Source organism: Candoia aspera, chromosome 7 (genome assembly GCF_035149785.1).
Source record: "Candoia aspera isolate rCanAsp1 chromosome 7, rCanAsp1.hap2, whole genome shotgun sequence".
Classification (NCBI taxonomy): domain Eukaryota; kingdom Metazoa; phylum Chordata; class Lepidosauria; order Squamata; family Boidae; genus Candoia; species Candoia aspera.
The window spans coordinates 23,556,590-23,567,952 of record NC_086159.1 but is presented as its reverse complement, the minus strand read 5'-3'; the positions used below and the strand labels follow the sequence as shown (position 1 = coordinate 23,567,952).

The 11,363-nt window shown below is 39.1% G+C and overlaps 1 protein-coding gene across 2 annotated transcripts in view; it reads left to right on the top strand.

Annotated features, from left to right (window-relative positions):
* The first annotated feature begins 5,140 nt into the window (after nt 1-5,140).
* The window catches only part of SLC41A2 (solute carrier family 41 member 2), a 38,131-nt gene continuing 31,908 nt past the window's right edge, over nt 5,141-11,363 (top strand). For both annotated transcript variants that reach the window (XM_063308938.1, XM_063308937.1), the window contains exon 1: nt 5,141-5,282. The gene's annotated coding sequence lies outside the window, so the exon portion shown is untranslated. The remainder of the gene's footprint in view (nt 5,283-11,363) is intronic.

Genomic DNA, 11,363 nt, shown 5'->3' with positions numbered 1-11,363 from the left:
CCCTTCCTATTTAGGTTAAAAAAAATCAGTTTGAAGAAGAATATGACAGTTTACCAAACCATTTTGTAACAATTCTAATAACAGCATTATCCTCTTGATATTCTCCTGAAGATGCAGGATAGGAGTACTGACGTTGTTGTTGGAGAAAACTCCTGAGAATACCGTGGACAGTCAAGCAAACAAACCAATGGGTCATTGAACAAACCCACCCAGAGTTCTTACTCAAGGCACAAATGACCAGGCTCAAATTATCCTACTTCGGACACATTATGGGAAGACCCAGCTCTCTGGAGAAGGCTCTAATGCTGGGAAAGGTGGAAGGAAAGTGAAGAAGAGGATGACCAGCAGCAAGGTGGATGGACTCAGTTACAGTGGTGATCGTTGGGAGACTTAAAAGAACAGGTTAGGGACAGATTGTCATAGAAAAAATCTATTTACGTGGTTGCCAAGGGTTGACACTGATTTGATGGGACACAATTTTCTTGATATATGTGTTTTACAATTATAAGATTGTAATAATGTGATTGCAACCATTTTGTAGATCTTTTCAACTAAAAACTTTTTTTCTGTAATGTTCCAATAAGGTCACAATTACCTCGTGAGAAATTATTTTGTTCCTTGCAAATTCACATTCAATAGACAAACCTGCTAGCCAGTTTAACTATTCTTTTTTGTTTCTCTGTTTAACATCTGCTGCTTTCAGTGGCTGTGGGGCCATTGGAGCTTCTTTCCTGTTCCACCACTGAAATTTAGTGTGCTAACCAACAACTTAGGATAAGCAGGTAACTTTTTCCCAGATCTTTCCATCATCCATGGGGTCAATGTCCCTGTTTATAATGGCATTTCATCTGTCTTATCAGCTGTCTGCTCTGTCTGTGCACAAGGAAGCTATTTCCTGAAAGAGCCTGTCATACACACAGAATAATCTCTTCATGTCTCCAACTACAAATCCCCATAAATACACACTCTGTTGTAGAGAACAGGCTGATTCAGCACAACTTTGTCTAGCTGCTTCCAGCGAATATAAGATCTGCACAAAAGAAATATATGATTTGGTATCAATATCTTTAAACATATTCTGCAATGCAGCCTCAGGTCCCCCTCCATTTCATAGCAATGGAACCAGCTTGGGCTGATGTACCCTTAGCTCTTGGGTAAAGCTTACTTTTCCTATTCTGTCTCTCATGCTTCTGCCCTGCATCTTCCATGATGATGAATGGCATATCCTGTAAATGGTCTCTTCTACTTCTCATTTCCTTGAACTGACAGGCTGAAAGACAGGTTGTCTCATTCCAGCCTAGATGCTCCAGCTATTGTACATTCAACGAAACTTCAGTCACTGATGTTGATTATAAGTCATTCATTATAATGCTTTTATGACTCTGTTCTTTGATGCTGTTGTTACTGTTGTTGATCTTATTTCATGATTAAGATTGTTCTTAATTTTGTTGCGATGACTACTGTGCATGTCAACCATGCTGAGTTTGATTTTATGGCAGAAAAGCGGCCTTGCTCAAGGTGGGATCCTATTGTCACAGGCTTATCAGTAATTATTGACCTACAATATTTAACCAATTTTTATGCTGCTTCAATCATAAAATGAGGCTGAGAGTTAAAAACAATACAATGACAAAAAATAAACAATACTATTTCATAGCCCACCGGGGGAAGAATAAAAGCAAGACTCATAAAATATGAATCTAATATATTCAGGGAGCAGGTCATAGTCCACCCTTCTCCAAGACCTGTTGGACATTGCTGGTATGTGTGGTTAACTTGCAAAACCAGTATTTCCTGTATTTAATCACAGATAAAAATTATTTGAAAAAAAACCACAGCATGTTTTACTGCTCAAATAACGTGACTGTACATAATCTTACAGAATTTATTTATTTATTGCATTTTTCCACCACCCATCTCAACGACAACTCTGGGCGGTTTACAAGCGAATTTAAAACAGTAATACATGTCTGCTCAGTAAGATCCATGGAATTCAGGGGACTCCTGCCTGAACCCAGAAGTAAAGGGCAGGTTATAAGAATTCCTTTCCTGCTGAAAGGTTTCATGCAACTCGTCCACATCCACCTTTACTAAAAGACTGGATTCACATATTGTGCTAAACCAACAAGCAGTTTCTTTGCTTTTTTGCCTAGCATGATGAGTAAACCCAGAGATTATGGCTTCAGCAGAGGGCACTAAACTTGTCTAATACCAGGTATCTCCCCCTAAAGCCGGAGTGCAAACAGGGCAAAGGTTGTGTGTGGACAACCAGCATTCATCTTGGGACTCTTGGTTTTGTTGCTAGGTCATGGTTTGTTTTTGTTTTATCTGTTCAGTCGTGTCTGATTCTCAGACTTTGTTAGGGTTTGTGAAATAAATGACAATAGGTAACTTCACACATTGTGCCAGGCTATTAATGGGGCCTGCAAACCGTAATCGCTGGATTCACATCACATGCTTTGTATGCCCAAACCAAGTAAAGCACATTATGGCCTAGAGTGATGTGCAAATATTGTTTTAGGATATTTAATTTGCAGTTTGAGACTGGGAGGCAATATCTATCTTGTGGTAGTTAATCTTTTTGGATCAGTGGAATTGTATGAAATATTGAGATCATGTTGTGGGCACTCTCACAAAATGGTTGCCACAGCAAGCAGATTAGAAGGTAAACTGGTGAGGCTGGGCCGCATCATCCACTCTCCTACTAGATACCCTCTTACCTTCTGGGCAGCTGGGCATACTTCCAACTAAAGCACTGGTTTGCAACCAGGGTCATTTTTATGTTCTATAATACCCACACTTCAGTATTATCCTTTGAGCCATGAAAAACCATGCATGTTGTAAAACTTAGGCCTTGTTAAAAATATGAGGTAAATTTTCCCAATTAAGTATGACCAATGCACTAACTAAGAAAATGTATCATAATGTAATATTTGGCGCAGAAAACAAACTGCCTTTAAAAGAGCGGTAGTGTTGAATTGAATTGAATTAAATGAATATGTAATATGCTGAACGCTGGCAAACAGATGACTCCCTGTTATTTTTGAAATCTTCTGCTAATTGTTAGACCTGGCAGGTGCCTCTGAGGTTAAAGCATTCCCTTAAGGCATTTACATTATCTTTCACTAAACGTACTCATACACTTGTAGCTTATTCACTCTACAGGCTAGATAGAATTTGCTCTATGCTTCTGATTGTTACATATATTTTTATCAAGAAGTACACATTGAGATCAGGAAAAGCAAGTGAATAATTTAAGACGTGACAATGAGAAGTGACACCTCCATGTTACAAAATCCAGTCCACACCACTCTCTGCATGTCCTATGATGTAAACATTTGGATTATGACGAATTCTGTTAGAACAAACAACAGAATGAAATCAAGCTCCTAGTCCACCTTGTCTTTATCAGTCCCTGCAAACTCTTGCTTATATTTTTCTGCATTACAGGTTAAGATTTTTGCAGAAAGCAGCCTGTATCTTTTTTTTCTTTTAAATTAATGCTATTTCTTGCAAAACACCATAGCAGTTGAATATGCAGCCAAATTCTTTATATGTGAGAATATAATCTTGTGCATCCCAATCTGCTATTAACTCAAAAGTCCAGTTTGATTTGATAGAACTTTCTCCAAAGGGTGGAGAATTCAATTTGGAGATATTTGATCAGTTCAATCCAGACTGATTTAATTGGAAAGTTAATCAATTTGATCAAGTTACATTCAAATCTGATATTGCACAGTATCACTTCTTGGCCTTTTGGCTCAGATCCAGGGTATGATATTGCACAGCTCTATTATTTATTCACCCCCCTTTTCCTCTTTCCTTCCACTTTTATCATCTTATCTGATGAAGAATTATGGAGTACTTGAAAGCTTTTATCTCTTGTGATCTTCAGTTGGCTTAATAAAAGTATTCTAATATGTGTTCTGGACCTTTTTTAATGGCCAATATGGCTTGTTGCTTTCTATAATAAAGCGTATATTATGCTGAAAATTGTTTGACTGGAGAGAAGCAGAGGTTGCTACCAATGTGAAGCAATTCGTTTGCTTTAGGTGATGGGCTGTTTAAAAGGAGAGAAGGAATGAGATTGAAGTGTGTTTCTGCTATCTTCTTTGCTCTTGCTACAGCTGCTTACAACGGCCTTGACACCAGAACTGAAAGAAGTCTGTTTATTTCTTGAAAATGTTATGGTTATTTTGTGATTCGTATTATTGTTTTGCATCATTATTGCTACTCACTTGATATGCCTTTGATAGTCTTGTGGTAAAGAAACAAATGAGGTTGATCTAAGGGCATCATGAGGATGACATCATGGCATCTTCAGCTTTGTCTCTCCTATTTGTTATTGGGGTGAGGATCAACATTCTCAGATATTTTTTACCCATTTTTTGAGAGGAAAGAATTGCTTATCACGTAGTTCTTATTTTCCACTCGTTAACCCATGCTCCTCCCACTTCTTCTTCCAAGAGCGAAAAACACATTAGAGAAAGCAGATTACACTATCTTGCATCTGAGGCTTGATCTGAGCTGAATCTTGCCATTCTAACAATTACCTGGACTTGGTTTTATCTCTCTATGGCTAGTCAGGAAACCGAAATATTATAATTACCGCATTTTGTGCTATGTATTTTGGGTCCCCTATTGCCGTTTTGACTACAAATTGCTGCGGGAGGCCATCAGGCTGGCTTGCTCCTTACAACCCCCCTTTCCGGTACAATATTGCGTGCCCTCCATGCCTTATGCTCATTCAAACGAAGGCAGCGTGTCATCCACACCCTCCAACCCCTCCTTGAGTTCCTCCAGATAGGTTCGGCTTCAAAGGCCACGCTGGCTGGGGATTATGGGTGCTGCAGTCCAGCTCATTTGTAGGGCCCCGGGTTTGGGGAAGGTTGATCGATCAAGTGGCTCTCCACCCCGCCTCCTACTGGGGATCCCGTCACGACCGCGTGGGAAAGCGGCCAGCTGGCCGGACGCGTCGTTGCCCTTTTCTGCTCCCCGCGCGCGCCAGGCAGGGCGGCTGGTCCTGCGAAGCAGCATCGCCAGTGCGCGCGGGCCACATCACCCGGTCCGGGGGCTCCCGCCTAGACACGCCCCTCGCCCCCGCCGACTTTGGCCGCGCCTGCTCAGTGGGGGCGGAGGCCCCGAGGAGCTGTCAGCGCCTCCGCGGCCGCCGGGCAGGTTCCTTCCTGTGAAGAGCGGGCAGCCTCGGGCTGCGCCCCACGGAGGATGGCGAGCGGCGGCGGCTGCGAAAGGCTGGGGCCAGCCCTTCCGCCCCTGGCCGGGTAGGATTGGGACCGCGGGAGGCGGCTGGAGATGGGCGCGGAGGCGGGAGCCGAAGGAGGGGATTCCTTGGCCCGCGGAGGGGGGTCCCGGAAGGAAAGTAAAGGAGTGGCATTGCTCTTTGCTGGGAGCAAACCTGCCTTCCGCCAGCCGGGCCTTTCCTCGCTCTCAGTCTTGGGAACCCCCTTCCTTCCAGCTCTCCCCGCTTACCTGAGAGATAAAAAGGTGGCAGCTTTTAGCCATCCTCCCTCCCTTCCTCAATTCCCACAGATGGCAGATGCACTCAGATCTCCCTTACACAGGGAGGGTAGCCCCATGCTCTTGCATAACTCTCCGAGCGGCTTTCTGCTGGACCCTAAAAAGTAGGTCACCTCCGCCCTTCAAGAGTGTTACTCTGTGGCTGTTCCCCCCCCCTCCCCGCCCGTTTCCCTTTCTTCCCAGCTCGGGGCTTTGTTTGCGCAAAAAAGCAAGTTCTACTATTCAGCCTGGGTATCTTAATGACGTTAGTCATAGTGGATTGTTGTGCGGTTACGCTACGGATATGTGATTCCTTTGTAATTTTTGCTGCTAGGAGTTGGAGAGAGAAAGCTCGTGGAGATGAACTTGGCTGATTCAAGGAAGTTCAGTAGAGAGCTCTTTAAAAGGTTTCTGGCAGTTTCACAATTCATGGTCATGCATATAACTTGAGGAAGTTCAACAGCTACTTTTAAATCTAGTACTTTTTGTTATTATGAGCATTGGTTTGGCAATTTGTGCTTACAATAGAATTAATGATTTGAAAATATATGGAAGTCAGAAAAACAAGAAAAAGTTATTTATTGCTTGAATGAAGCAGTAGGCACCAAACCAATTGGTTTAAAAGATAAATACTTAGTAGAATATACTATTTATGGAGAATAAACTAGAAATGGAATAGAGAAAGAAAATGTAGAACATACTAGAAACAGGGGAAAGAAGTAGTGTGATAAATTTCTGTGTACTTTTATTTTCAGTTTTTACTTGAAGGTTAAATATCTGGGGGCTGTGCCCTTCCTAACTGATTTGAGTGTATAGATCTACAAGATATCAGCCTCAAATAGGTGAAAGAGCAAATGGCTTCTATTCCATAGATACTCAGGAGTTATATCTGTCTGGTTTTAATCTGGTTATCAGAATTTGTCACAAAACTATCAATTCTACACCACAAATGTTTGCAATTGAAAACTCAAGATTTTCCACCTAACAGCTCTGGCATGTTGTCTGTTGTTAATCATTGAACAGTGGGTATCAGAGACAAGGGAAGAAATTTTAACCAAGTTTATTTCTGAATAATTTGGGTTGAAATCCAATATAAATGGTTGTAAAGATTCAATTTAAAAAGCTTAAAGCCAGAGAGATAAAACATAGAAAAGCTAAAATTTAAGGTTTCTTTAAGTTATTAAATGCTAATTTTCATTACACATTATTCTTTAAAAAATTGTTCCAGATATGAATAACTATGACCTCAGAAATACAGTGTGAAGACTATGTTGTGTTCTTGTGACTCTAAAGTAGTGTTTCTCAACCTCAGCAACTTTATTTATTCAAATTTCTATTACTGCCCATCTCCCCCCAAAGAGGGGGAGAGTATATGAACTTCAACTCCCAGAATTCCCCAGCCAGAATGCTGGCTGGGGAATTCTAGCAGTTGAAGTCTACACATCTTAAAGTTGCTGAGGTGAGAAACACTGCTCTAAGACACTATAATTAGTTGTTGGAGCTAAGTATACTGCCATCTTATTGCCATCTTGCATTGCCCTTTAAGCAAGGTATAAAGGCATACCTGAATTTTTTCTGTGATGCAGATCCAGTTCTTGCAAACAAGAACAGCCGTTCTGTGTTTTCACAACACATAGAAACTTCCAAATCTAGTTGTCATGTGAGCACAGCCCTAAGATGCACTGTGGTCATGAGCTATCCCATTATGTTGTTTGAACAAGTCCATACGGGAATATACTGCCATGTCAGTAACATCATACACAACTGCAGGGAGGAAGATTAGAATGAATTAGAAATGGGGCACTTAATGAGACCACAATATTTTGGGATTGTAATCTAAAGCAGAGACAGGTAATCAGGACTTGATTAAAATTTGTACTGATTGCATCAATGGATAATATTGTACAAAAGGCTCTTGAATATTTTGGATTTTTAAGAAATCTCTGTTCTACATTTCAGGGCAGCTGTGAGTACTTCCAGTATTTCCTTGGCATTAAGAAGGCTTATGAAACATGCTAGTTTTATACTTTATTTGGTGGAGAGAGGCCTTTGAAATTATGAAAGCATAGCAAAGCTTAATTTTATTGGTTTTCAGTTTTGTAGGTATCTGATCTTTGGCACTATCATTTAGCACAGGTTTTTTTTCAAAATAATTTGCCTTTAATAGTATGGAACTGGCATTGGAATCTGCAGTTTGTGGTTGTGCTTTGCTGTTGTGGGAAAGCGAGAGTAGAGTGGCACAAAGCATAGGTGTCATCTATCAGAGCTGTAAGCTGCAACAATTTTTTGGGCCTGGTTCTGTTTACCATTGTATCTGATATTATGCACCTGGCAGACTTTTATAGCCTTTTATAAGAAAAGATTCTTCAACCATCTTGAAAACAATTGAAACGTTAAGGGAATCCTGCTGCTGCTTTTGGTTATAACCAGTACTGATATTAAAATATTTTAATATCTCCTGGATATTAAGGGAAAAAATCTAATTTTTCTAGGGAGTTAGTAGTTTATCCTACACTAATAGATTTGGCCATCTTTGTTGAAAAATAAAAGGCAACTCAACTGTTTACATCAAGGTTATCAAATTTAAAGTCTTTGGTCCAAAAATCAGGAATCTGTATGCTCTGGGCCTCAGGAAACCCACAGCATTATCCTAGCAACTCTGCCTCTTTTACCTAAATCTGATCATTTCAAGGATGCCTCCATGCCTATGAGCCCATTACAGTTCCTACTTAGAAAGCTTCTATTATTGCTGCCTATTTTGGGGGAAGGGGGCTGGGGGAAGGAAGCTTTGGAAAGAAGAGCTAAATCTAAAAAGAGAAAAAGGATGAATATAGGATGCTGTGGTCTTGGTTATGACTAGTATGAAGATCCCAAGATACTTTCTTTAACGCAGTGTTTCTCAACCGTGGCAACTTGAAGAAGCATGGACTTCAAATTCCAGAATTTTCTAGCCAGCCATACTGCCTGGGGAATTCTGGGAGCTGAAGTCCATAGGTCTTCAAGTTGCCAAGGATGAGAAACACTGCTCTAAGGAGCAAACTTCTATTGATGAAAAATGGCTTCCCAAACCTGTTTTAGGCAATAAGCTGAAGCTTAAGTGGCCTTGTGGCATTTTTCTTATTTGCCTCTGCCAAAATGTTTACCACGCCCAATTTACATTTAAAATGCTTGTGAAGACCTGTGAAAACAAGTACTGCTTGAGGCAAATATGTCAGACAGCTTATTTGCCATGAGCTGTCAGATCGTCAAAGAAAACGAACCGGGATAAAGTTTTGTGTGTTGGCTATTTTTCAGGTGCTAGTTGAACACTTGCTTTTTACCAGTGCTTTTGTTCAGGGCTCTGGCTTTCTTAACAGAATATTGCATTTCATCCCTTATCTTAGTTTCTATTTCCCCTGTATGCTGAAATGCTTAGTGCCTGTTGCACTATTTGGGGAATTCCACTTTAGAATTTTGTGCTGAATATATATAGCTGTTCTGCAGATGTTGAAACTCCCCCAAACCTGCTGATATTTAACTGTGTTGTCTGGTAAACCTGCTGATATTTAACTGTGTTTTGATATAATGCCTTGATGAACTGTAGTTTCCTGTTGTCTGGTAAACCAAAATAAGAAGCCATCTTTAAAGCAACCTTAAACTGTGTTTAGTGCTAAAATACCTGAATTTACAAGCCATAGGTAGTGTTTTTACTCCTCTCCAGGGCTGCTGCATCATCAAAATGTACATAGTGAATTCATTGGAAATCTATAACAGTCAGCATGATTTGTTCAGTAGATGGGAAGTATAGGTGGACCATTCGCTCCATCCCACGATTTATTTATGCAGTTGAAAATGTCAACATTGGGTTCAAAACTGTGGTTTGATTTGACATTTGAATTGATGTTTTAGAGCAGGGGCCCTTCAAATATTGCTGTCTAAATTCCAGCGTTCCTTATTGGCCAATGTGAGCAGGGAGCTGTCATGAACATCTGGAAAGAAATAAGGATTATATTTAATATATAGAGCTATTAAGCAGATATCGTCAGACATTGGTAATATAAAAATACTAGGTGGAAGTCTTGTGGTCAGTAGCTCTGTTCATAAAATTAGTGCAGTTCTTTAGATCAGTGTGCAGAACTCATTCTGCCCACCCATCCTTCCATGATTTAACTTGCTGTGTAATTAACTTTATCATCAAGTAATGAAAGGCTACTACTGTAAAATAAAATGTACTGTCAAATGTACTGTAAAGAACAAGAAGTAATTTAGCAAATCAAAGCAAGATTATTTCCTTTATAGATAGGTCTGCCCATTCCTGAACATTTTAGCAAGTAATTTTGCTGAAAAGCCTGGCATTACAAATTTTCTCTAAAGCATCTGGAACACTATGTAAAACTAGAAACCATTATGCTCATAGGATGTACTTATTTGCTAATCTAGTAAATGGATGAGCAGACTGTTAATCTGGCTAATCAAAATAGTTTAAGGTCTGAGCCATGAGGCGTACTTAATGCAGACAATGTAATTATCAGTAATCCAATTTGGCAGGAAGAGTGAAGAATTAACAGAATTACTAATCATATGAAAACCTGGCAGGAATTCAATAAGGTGAAATATAGTGTACTCAGAAATGATAAAAAGCACAGGATGCTTCAAAAGCCCTACAAGAGTGAGCCTAAATTGCTACAAATGTTGCCTAATATTTATTTTTTTATTGCTTCTTTCCCCCATTTTTTTTTTACTGCCTGGGCTGATTATGAGTTCTAGGGAACTTAAATGTTTGTATACTCTTTTTGCCCAGTTGATACATTTTTTAAAAAAGTTCTACAAGTTTATATCCTTCTGTTATTAGTCATAGTTTATTTTATAGACATTCTTAGGAAATTTGTTTAGAAGTCAGCATTAGTAAATCAGTGCTATATTATAGGACACATCTCTATGTAACTTTATGTAAGTTTGTATGTAATTAAAGACAATTTCTGCAAATACAGAATTATTTTTAATGACAATATAAGCTGTTTTTCTCCAAGAAAATAATTTTACTCCAAAGGTATGAATGATGCAAAAAGATGATCTTCCTCATTATATGTAGCAAGCATATCCAAGATGGTATTATATTCTTTGTTTCTCAAATAAATCCATAGATGTGTAAAAAGACTTTTAACTTCTTTCATTTGTATATTTTAGTAAGAATGTTTTGACTTGCATAGCAATCAATTTCAAATACAGGAATTAAACATAATAACACCCTACCATGATTTCATAATCATGCCACCTTCTTCTGTTCATATCTTAAAAATAGTCATCAAAAAAGCAACAATATATAAGGTAACAAAATTAAGTTTATGAGGAGTAATTAATTCCTGTATTTGGTTGCCTGATTTCCACTTAATTAAACATTGCGTAGTTCTGACTGCATAATTCAGCTTATAAAATGTATTAAGCATTAACAAAAGTTCTTCAGCCAGTAACTTCTAGTTTTTAATTAACAATGCAGAAAATGCTGTGAAAAAATATTACCATTTAAATTGCTAAAGTGAAGTTGGAAGGCCTTCAGAGAAAGCAAAAGAAATATTTGGTCTCTGCTTGGTTGTTTTTCTCATCCATTGACTTTTTTAATCACAATCAGTAATAAAATTTAAAGTCTTAGTATAATCTCATACATTTGTCAGGAGGGTTTTCCAGTACTTGGTGCATTGGCAAAAGATGTTATATTTTGATCTTTAAAAAATGTGATCTCAGAGCTGTGCTTCCTTGCCTTACAAAACACTGTGCTTGCCAAAATTATTTTATAACCTGAAACAGTCCTGGAGGCTCAGTATCGTTGTCCTGTGCTGTATATCTGATTTGTATGTCCCTTATCAGGT